Here is a 9289-nt window from a genome sequence, read left to right as displayed (position 1 = left end):
CTCAGTTTGGACAGACACTGCAGCAGAGAACAGGTTCACAAAATATAAACCACACGTGCGGTCAGAGTTTATATCTATTTCCTTGCAATGTGGCTGCAGAGCAGAATTGAGCCGCGGACATCACAAAGGTGAACTGATCATTCTCTGCTCTTTCTGCCTAATATGGCCCGGAGCTTAACACCTTCAATTTGTTTCATTTAAAAGTGTGGCTACAGTCAATGCTATTGATCATGCGTTTATGATGTTAACATCAATGCAGCCTTTAAACCCAGAGGGAACTCGAGAGGTTACGCTACTTAGAAAATAAAATTAAATAAGTTATGTCGTATGTTACATTTGGGAAGCGGCCCTTGATCAGCCCAACCTGAGCTGTTCTAACTGCACTTAGTGCAAACCCACACTCACAAATTCGAAATATTGGGACTGTTTCAAACTTAGGGTGAAATATTCCAAACAAATCAGCTCCCCGCGAAGTGAGAACAGCCTTTTGTGTTAAATGTACAACCAACATAAAGGTTGCGGATATTCACTGATGCCAGTCAACATCCCGTGTACTATTTACAGAGCCCAGGAACACTGTTGACCGGGTTCATCGAATGAACTTTTTTTTCCTGTTTAAGAGCTCTTGTTTCCTCTCTCTGCCCCACTCCCTCACTCGCTCGGGCATGTCTGTGTATTAGTGCAGGAAGTCGATTCCACTTCAGCGCCTCATCCTTCCCCACATTAGCTATTGTGCGTCAGGAATCGGCGGCACAACCCTCTGGCGAAATGAATTTCTGGATGAAATCAAATCGAAACGCCGATTATTTTCAGCCAACAGGTTCCGATTTAAACGGGGTGAGCTCTGCGGTTCAAATGAGGTCTGCGAATATTTTATCAAATCTACCATTGTAATTTGCCATTGCATCCGCTCGGCTTCCCCTCTGTCCCCGGTCGCGTTTTATTCTTGATTGGATTACTCTGAGCCTTCTATAGTGCGGTGGTCGCCTTAACTTTCAAAACGTTGGTTTTTAAAGGGATGGGTCTCAGTCGTGTCGGGAAGTGAATGTGGGGGAGCAGGGAAGGGGTTAATCCAATCTAGTTCAGTGACTAGAGCAAATATGCTATGTCACAGCCGGAGGCCAGGCAGACACTGAGTAGGGTTGAGATGTAGTTTCGACCTCTGGATCCCCTACCCTGTTCCACACAGGCTGGCCACTGGGACCGTGGTAAATACGAGTCTCCGGTTGATATTGTAGCAGATCAGTCGTGTTTTAGTTAGCTCGAACCCCACACAACCGCATTCAGTAAATCCTACCAGGCATGAACACATGCACATGCATGCATACAGATAAACACACAAATACACGCACACAAACTGCATTTAATATTTTAAGCACGTGCATGCATACAGATAAATACACAAATGCAAACAATCTGAAGAGTTTTACATTGGGTTTGACGATTCACTGTATAGAAATTAATGTAAGCATATTGTCAATTCCTCTGGCGTGTCTAAACTGAGATCAATTTTTTTTATCAAATGGCCAACATTTAATCAATGAGCATTCTAAAGTACTAAAATCTTTGTCTGAAGTATTGTACACGTGTGTTTATATCTAAGCTTTTGTATGTGCGTGTGCCTATCTGTGTGTGTATGTGTAATTGCGTATATATGTGAGTTTCAATGTGTATACGTCCGATTGTATGTACATATTTATATCTCTATGTATGTGTGTGTGTATATGAACGGGTTTATGTGTTCGTACATGCGCGTGCGTATGTATTTGTATGTACGTGTGTTTGTAAATGTGTGCATGAATATATTTAAATGGATGTATCCGTTTGTATGTACATGCGTGTGTGTATGGGTCAGGGAAGATTAAAATGTTGACAGTTCCGGGGCTCTCCACTATGTCAAAGAGCCCTTTCCCTCTACCTAAATCCCCTATCAGCCATCTTGCCAGCGAAATCCTCCAAATTCTATTCAGCATATGCCCTTCAAATTATTAAAGTAAAACAAAATCAGTTTCTGCCGCAATGGCCCCCAGTAACAGGATGCAGATGTAAGAAGTAGATCCTGCACCAGATGATAGAGCAAGTCATTCGAATAAAAGCAACTTGAGCGCATTTACGTTCGGGCTGCAGGGTAGATCAATCCCCAGGTCAGTAAACAGAATCCTGCATCAGCCACACTGCAATTCGAATTGCTCTTCACATTATTTGCATTGTAACTGGAAGTTAACAATCTGCAGAGTTTTACACTGGGGTTGACGATTCGCTGCATTGAAATTAATGTAACCATATTGCCATTTCCCCCGGGCGTTTCTAAATTGAAATCTGTCCTATTATTTGTCATATGGCCGAGGTTTAATCAAGAAGTATTCTAAACTACTGGAATCTATGTCTGAAATATTATGTCTTAAACACATGTATAACCACACATAAACATGGTGGTGGGTATACATGCAAACACCTAAAATATACAATGCATACTAACACCAGAGGCGTTCGGAGGCACGCTGACACGGTCCAGTGCACACACTCATCTCTTAACACAGGGAATACAAACCTGTGCAACCTGTCTCTTGTTCAGTTTCAATTTATCCCCCATTGAGAACTAGGCCCCACATATTTCTTAGTTCCCTTGTCAAAAAAAGAGGCCACATTCTGCACAATATTTACACTTTTGAAGCAGTCAGACAACATTCTAGGCTGGACCAACAAGTTCTGTTCATCTTTACACCTCATCACAATCGACAAAAATCCATCCTAGATTGCACTGTGATTTTGTTTCCAGAGCTACAAGCGGCTGAGGCCTCTATTTTCTCGCACTGGATCCCTATTTGTTAATCTCGCAGAACACGCAGGAGGAACGTGCAAAATTGAATTAACGTTTATTCAGTTTTTTCGAGTTTTACGGGTTTCTAATCGTTCGAACTATTTTTACTTAAACATTTAGATATCTTTCCGGTACAGATAATTCCACCTTTCCATATACTCTAGTATATACATACGCTGGCCTGCGAATCTCTCTCTCTCACACGCACATTATTCTGCACCTACCAACACTTCTCCTATATGCATACTCTTGTCTACAAACACAAGCATATTATCTCTCACACTTATGCCCTGCACACTCAAATACATAGTAACAAACAAAAATGCACACATTCATATCTGCGGTGAATGTACGTACTCACACATGTACTGTGTAATGCATGCGGAACGTTGCGCACATTTTCTAATATATACAGAGCATATAGGCAGGTTTTCTCCCCCTTGCCTTACTACATCACGCTCAAAGCGTTGTGAACAATCTAACGGCAGCTCAGGAGCACTTAACTTCGATTCAAATACAGATTTTAAAAAATTGTCTGCGGAGATTTGCGCTGGCTCCTGGCCTTGCGGTCATCCTAACGGGGATTGCATTTCCCTGCTGACAGCGAGATGAACTAATTCCGCGCCCCCCCCCCCCCCCCCCACAAACCACCCCCTCACTCGAACCCGCACCCTCACCCAGGAAAGGGTCAGAAACACAAGAATGAATCCTTTGTCAGCTTCCTATTTCAACTAAAGACAAGTGTTGCATTACCTCCACTTATTATGGAGCACCAGGCGCATACAAACCTTACATTTTTCTCATCTCTACCCACACCGAAGCCAAACCGACATCGATTTTTCCCCCTCGCGCTTTACTTTTCATTGAAGTGTTCTGTTGGAAACACCATCATTATTTAGCACAGTCGTTTCCCTTCTTATGATCAGACAGTTACTGCTATAGTCACCGATTCAACGGTATAATAGATTAATGGCACTTGAATTTAAATGCAGATCATTGCAAGAACCGGCCCTTGCTCCAAACTAGCAGGCTGTAATTATTTTTATATTAGCTAATCCTATTTTGAATCAATGGCCTCTATGTTCAATTTAATTCAGGCTTTGGGTTCACATGTTTCTGATTTTCCTACTCTCAATTTAATTCTTTCATTTAATTGGGAATGAGGTTGTGTTTGTTCGCGGGGGACTGCAAAAAATATAACCTTCTATTACTTGCTGTTTATATTTCTCTTTGCTCTTTCGAGCTGTTTTCACAGCTCCCCCTTCACAGTATCCACACACACGCACTGACAAAACTTTAAAAAGGATATGCCATTCTATTTCCTTTCCATTTTACGTCAATTTTAAGGCCAATGCTCTGCAGATCATCCCCCAGAACTCTCCAGTATTAACTCACCTGCTCGTTTAAAATGACGGTAACCTAATTGTTTTGGTTTTTAGACCTTGCCGTTTCTAGGAAGATAGTTTCAGCAATAACATGGCAGAAGGTTTTCTTTTGGAGAAGGACAATGGCGGGACTCTAGAGCTTTGAACTGGCTTCAAATGACTTGCGAATATTTGTGAAATAGTCGCCATATTGCTGTAAAGCCATCTTGGTGTCCTTCGGTCTCTAATGCACACAGCTTGCAACTAATGTGTCTGTGTGCTCTATTAGAATTGCTTACGCTGTAGTGACGCATTCAAACAAATTAGTTGCACCTTCCCAAATTCAGTAACTCACTGTTTTTCTTATAACCTTAAACTCTGCATGTGGAAAGGCAGGAAACAACCTTGGTTGGAGGGACAGAAATAGAAATCTGTGATCGCCTGCTCTGAATGCGCCGCATATTGTTTAAAATGACCAGTTTTATCTTGACCTCCCGATGACTAACATAGAATGCAACTTCTGCTTTTATATAGCGAGGTTCTCAGTGTGGCGAGTGGACATCGCCTTAATTTGAGTGTGGAAGACGATGTTTTAGGTGTATGCCTATCTCTAGTCACAATAATGAAAGCTTAAAAGAAAACACAATCGCAGTGAGTGATTATGTGAAATTAGCTTCAGCGTGGGAGCTAAAAGATCAGCGGTATAACATGTTTTCAGCTTTAAGATCTGGAAATCCCTCCTCTAACATTTCTGCCTCCACACCTTCTTTTAGAACGGCCCTTGAAAGTTTGACCAAGCCTTCGGTCGCAGGTCCAACATCTCTTTATGTACCAGGAGTTGATTTGATTGGATTTTGGTTTATTATTGTTACATGTACCGAAGCACAGTGTAAAGCTTTGTTTGTCTAACAGCACTCGTGCCAAACACCTTAGGATGTTTTATGACGTTACAGGGTCCTGTATAAGTACGTTTTCACCGCGAGAAGGCTACGTACACGCGAGTTGTTAAAGACACACGCTATCTGCTTTCTACCAAATTCCAAGATGTGCATTAAGACATGAAGACCCTGCGTTGACAAAGGCCCAGTTGTAGCAATGATCAGCAAAGCAACAAATGTTGATATGTGTTTAAGACCTAAATTTGCTCATGCCCCAGTATCGATCGCCGTGGCGTGAATGATCAGCGATCTCTTGTCAGTTTCTGTACTGGTAACAATGACATATCGCGAAGCTCACTTATCCCAAATTAATTTTGTTTTTCATTTGACTATCAATTAAAATTTGGGCCGCTTGAAGTATTTCACTCATAATATTTATTACTGCAGCATCTGTCATCATTTTCGAATGTTGTCCTTTCGATATGCTGTGTGCCATTTACATTTGAAACCCTTCGAATAGTAACGAGGAATAGAACCCCCTCAGTCACATTACACACTCGACCAGACGTATTACATTAGAGAAAGAACTATTCTGTGTACGAGCTAGCTCAGTTTTCTCTACTTCCCTTGGCGTAAGATTACTGATTCTTTTATAATGATTAACTTTCCGCGGTTTAGAACAAGTTAACCGATTGGTTGTGTATCTGACTAGATTATGTGAAATACAGCGGAAGAATAATTATCGATTACCAGCGTCTAACCTGCACACAATTGGTGTCGATAGTTTGTATGTTTTGATAGGTCATAAAAGCAAAGTGAATATTTTCTTTAGTTCTGAGGAAGGGTCACCGGACCCGAAACGTTAACTCCGATTTTTTTTTCACAGATGCTGGTAGACCTGCTGAGCTTTTCCAGCAATTTCTGATTTTGTTCCTGATTTACAGCGTCCGCAGAGCTTTCGGTTTTTATTGAATATTTTCTTTACATTGGAAGAAGTGGATGAAGTCCCTCTTTCCAAACAGGCAAAGGTCACATTTTTGAGAAGATTTCAAATACATCCTAACCCCAGACTAACTTTAGAAATATTACTTTGATAGTAGACGTGTCCTGTTGGGAGTTAAATCTCCGCCGAATCATCTGCATTTTTATTCTACATTCGTCATGAAAACCGGGTGTTTTGCATACACCTTTAGTACTGAATGTCAAATTCTCCGCTACTTGCTAATGTTAGTTGTCAATGCTTAGAATTAATGAATTCTTAAAATAAGCATGTACTTATAGACGGTGCAAGTAGATCATTCTGTGGATAAATAAAGACATGGATAACTCATTATGGTAACACTGAGTCCAAAGTGCAGAGATTTCTTTTTGTAATCTTGTTTTATTTGCGGTGGAGTTTGTCAGAAGCCTCGGTTATTCGCAGTCGTCTATTAGAATTCAACATGACCCGATTATTCAACGAAGGATATTCTATATTCTATTCTATTCTATACAGTTTTAGTACTATTTCCGGCTTTGTATATTTTTATCTCTCTGAATTCAAACTGGATAATTATTTTTTAACACAGGAATTTCGTTTCCAAGGACCCGTTTTGCAGCGTTCGGAGATTCAAGCAGCAGGCAGTAGTGACTGGAACAGTATCAATTCTCAATGTTTCACATTCTCCTGAAGAAGCTCGGCTCCTGAACGCGCATCTGTCTTTGGATTCTAACAGATTTGATGCTCCAGCGTCAACTTTCCGAAACACGGTAACCACTCTCCTTAAATGAGGCCCAAGACTGGCTGTTCTGCCCCTTTTCCCACACAACACAATAATAGGCCGCTGAAGAGGAAATCTGAGAGGCGGTTGGGTGGAAGGATGAGGACAAACTGCAGAGAAGGACTTAACGCGACATAGTCGCAGTTGATGGGCCGAATCATCCTCAGTTTCCGTGATTTCATTCCGGATTGTGCAAAACCAGTGTTGATGGAAATCATTGACGAGAGTTTGTAATAGAATCTTATGAAAATGTACGCGTGTTATGTTTCACATTTTTAACCAATCTTTACTAAACCCAAAAGATTGAAGCATCACACATACACGTAGACACACGGCCGGGGACAGGTACACGGAGGTACAGATACACATACAGGCGTACACACAGGGAGACACCTTCCTCCTAAACACACACATATACAGCCACGGACACAGACACAGAGCGATTGGCATGCACACACATAGATACACACTCACAGGCAGTGACATACCCAGACACACACACACACACACACACACACACATATACAGAGGGACGCACCCATCCAAAGACACAAGCACATACATGGGCAAACACTCAGGGAAACATATCCCCACACGTACAGGCACATAAACCCACACACAGACACATTCACGGAGTCAAAGTGACACAGACAAAAGGTGACACATACACGCACACGAAGTTGCACAGACACACGGGCATACCCACACACACAACAAACGAGCCTAGTTTTATTCAAAGTATTGATTTTTTAAAAGAATTTGGCCACTTTGCAATGAATGGTCTCCGAGCATTCCTGGACTACTTAGGTAATGATGTGGATTTAGCGGCTATGCAGTTGCCTATTGACTCACGATCACAATACAATGACCCAGCTGACCTCTGTCTGACCCCTGACCCTGAGCGAACTCAATCCACCATTAAAGGGGCAGGGACGTGCATACAAAAGCCTGGCTTTTGTTCTTCATTAACAGACTGGGGGAGTGGGGGGAGCTGAGTTGCAAATACAAACATGCTGGCTCGCTGAAGGCAAACATTAAAAAAGAACCTTGTTTTGCAATGAAACTACATTAAATCACAACGCGATCACTCGGATTTCTTGGTATTTTGTGCACTCAGAGCTGTGGTGGTTATGTACAAGAAGCAACATTTCAGTGAAGGATTGGATGAAGCCTACATTTCTTTCAAAACACTTTCCAAACGTGAGAATTGTTCGCAGTTTCACGGCTGAGACACATATCCCGCATATAGCTCAATGAGTTGGAACAAGACTCCACAGAAACCTCACACACTCTTATATAACTTGCAAATTATCAAGTTTTAACTTTATTAGCCATTCCATGTCACAAAGTAGAAGATAACTGATATCTGATTTTTGCTTTAAAAAAAACTCACTGTTGGGCTTTTTAGTCCAGGATGGGTCACGCTTGGTCGAAGTGGGAGTCACGGATGCTGAATTTCCTAAAAGGGGGCATTGGGTTTTTGTTTTAATTTCGAAAATAATGCATTTAGGGAAATGATTGACAGCTGCAATTTCCTGGAATACGGCGAACAATAAGGGAGACATACAAAGCACGTGGGAATCAATAGAAAGGCGACCCCCACCGCCTTTTGCAGGGCAGCTTGAAGAGAGGAGAAACGCTGGGCCCAACCTGCAGCCCGTGTGTTCATAGTGGATCCAACAAAAGGCCAAAAAAAAAGATCCTCAGTTTCTGGCAGGGAACGGCGTCTACCCATTATACCTGGTGCGGGAGACGAGTAAGTTTCAGCGCGGGCGCTGCGATGTGTTTATTTTGTGTCTGAGAGATACTCTTTCACTATGTATTTGCGGCTGTTTTCAGATCCGGAAACGGAGGAGAGTCTAACCAAGGGCGGGGTGAGCTGTAGCTCCTGGTCGCAGCTGGGGACGCTGCAGTGGACAACCAATAAAACACCGAGATGGGACACCAGATTCCTGTTTGGACAAAGCTGCTGGGAACTCGGTTAAATTCATTGGATAAACATATGGATGATAATGGAATAGTGTAGGTTAGCTGGGCTTCAGATTGGTTTCACAGGTCGGCGCAATATCGAGGGCCGAAGGGCCTGTACTGCGCTGTAATGTTCTATGTTTTAAATTTTGGAATGGATTTGTTGCTGCTTCCATTAGCCTTCCAAAGACTGCCACTATTAATTTTCTTTTGGGAAGAGGGGAGAGGGAAATGCATTCAATTTAAGAAAAATAGCTTCGGGACTTAGGGTAGTTCACGTACTTCCACTTCCCGACGTTGAAGCATCCGGTTGTGTCCTTGGGTCAAGTGAACGAAGGCGAGAATGGGAAGGGATTGTAGGAACTGTCGATGCTGGAGAATCTGAGATAACTTCTGGATGAACACAGCAGGTCAAGCAGCTTCAGAGGAGCAGGAAGGCTGACGTTTGTTGTTGGTAAAGAGTTGGAAAAGGTTATAAGGGATAGGATTTATAATCAT

General features: G+C 42.2%; 1 long non-coding RNA gene across 1 annotated transcript; it reads left to right on the top strand.

Moving 5' to 3' along the window:
* Nucleotides 1-250: 250 nt before the first annotated feature.
* Nucleotides 251-7916, top strand: LOC132206125 (uncharacterized). The gene is made up of 2 exons (XR_009442844.1): nucleotides 251-860; nucleotides 6632-7916. It is a non-coding gene; the product is annotated as an uncharacterized LOC132206125 (long non-coding RNA).
* Nucleotides 7917-9289: the final 1373 nt, after the last annotated feature.

The sequence above is a fragment of the Stegostoma tigrinum genome, chromosome 31 (genome assembly GCF_030684315.1).
Source record: "Stegostoma tigrinum isolate sSteTig4 chromosome 31, sSteTig4.hap1, whole genome shotgun sequence".
Classification (NCBI taxonomy): domain Eukaryota; kingdom Metazoa; phylum Chordata; class Chondrichthyes; order Orectolobiformes; family Stegostomatidae; genus Stegostoma; species Stegostoma tigrinum.
This window is presented reverse-complemented; position numbering and strand designations above follow the sequence as displayed.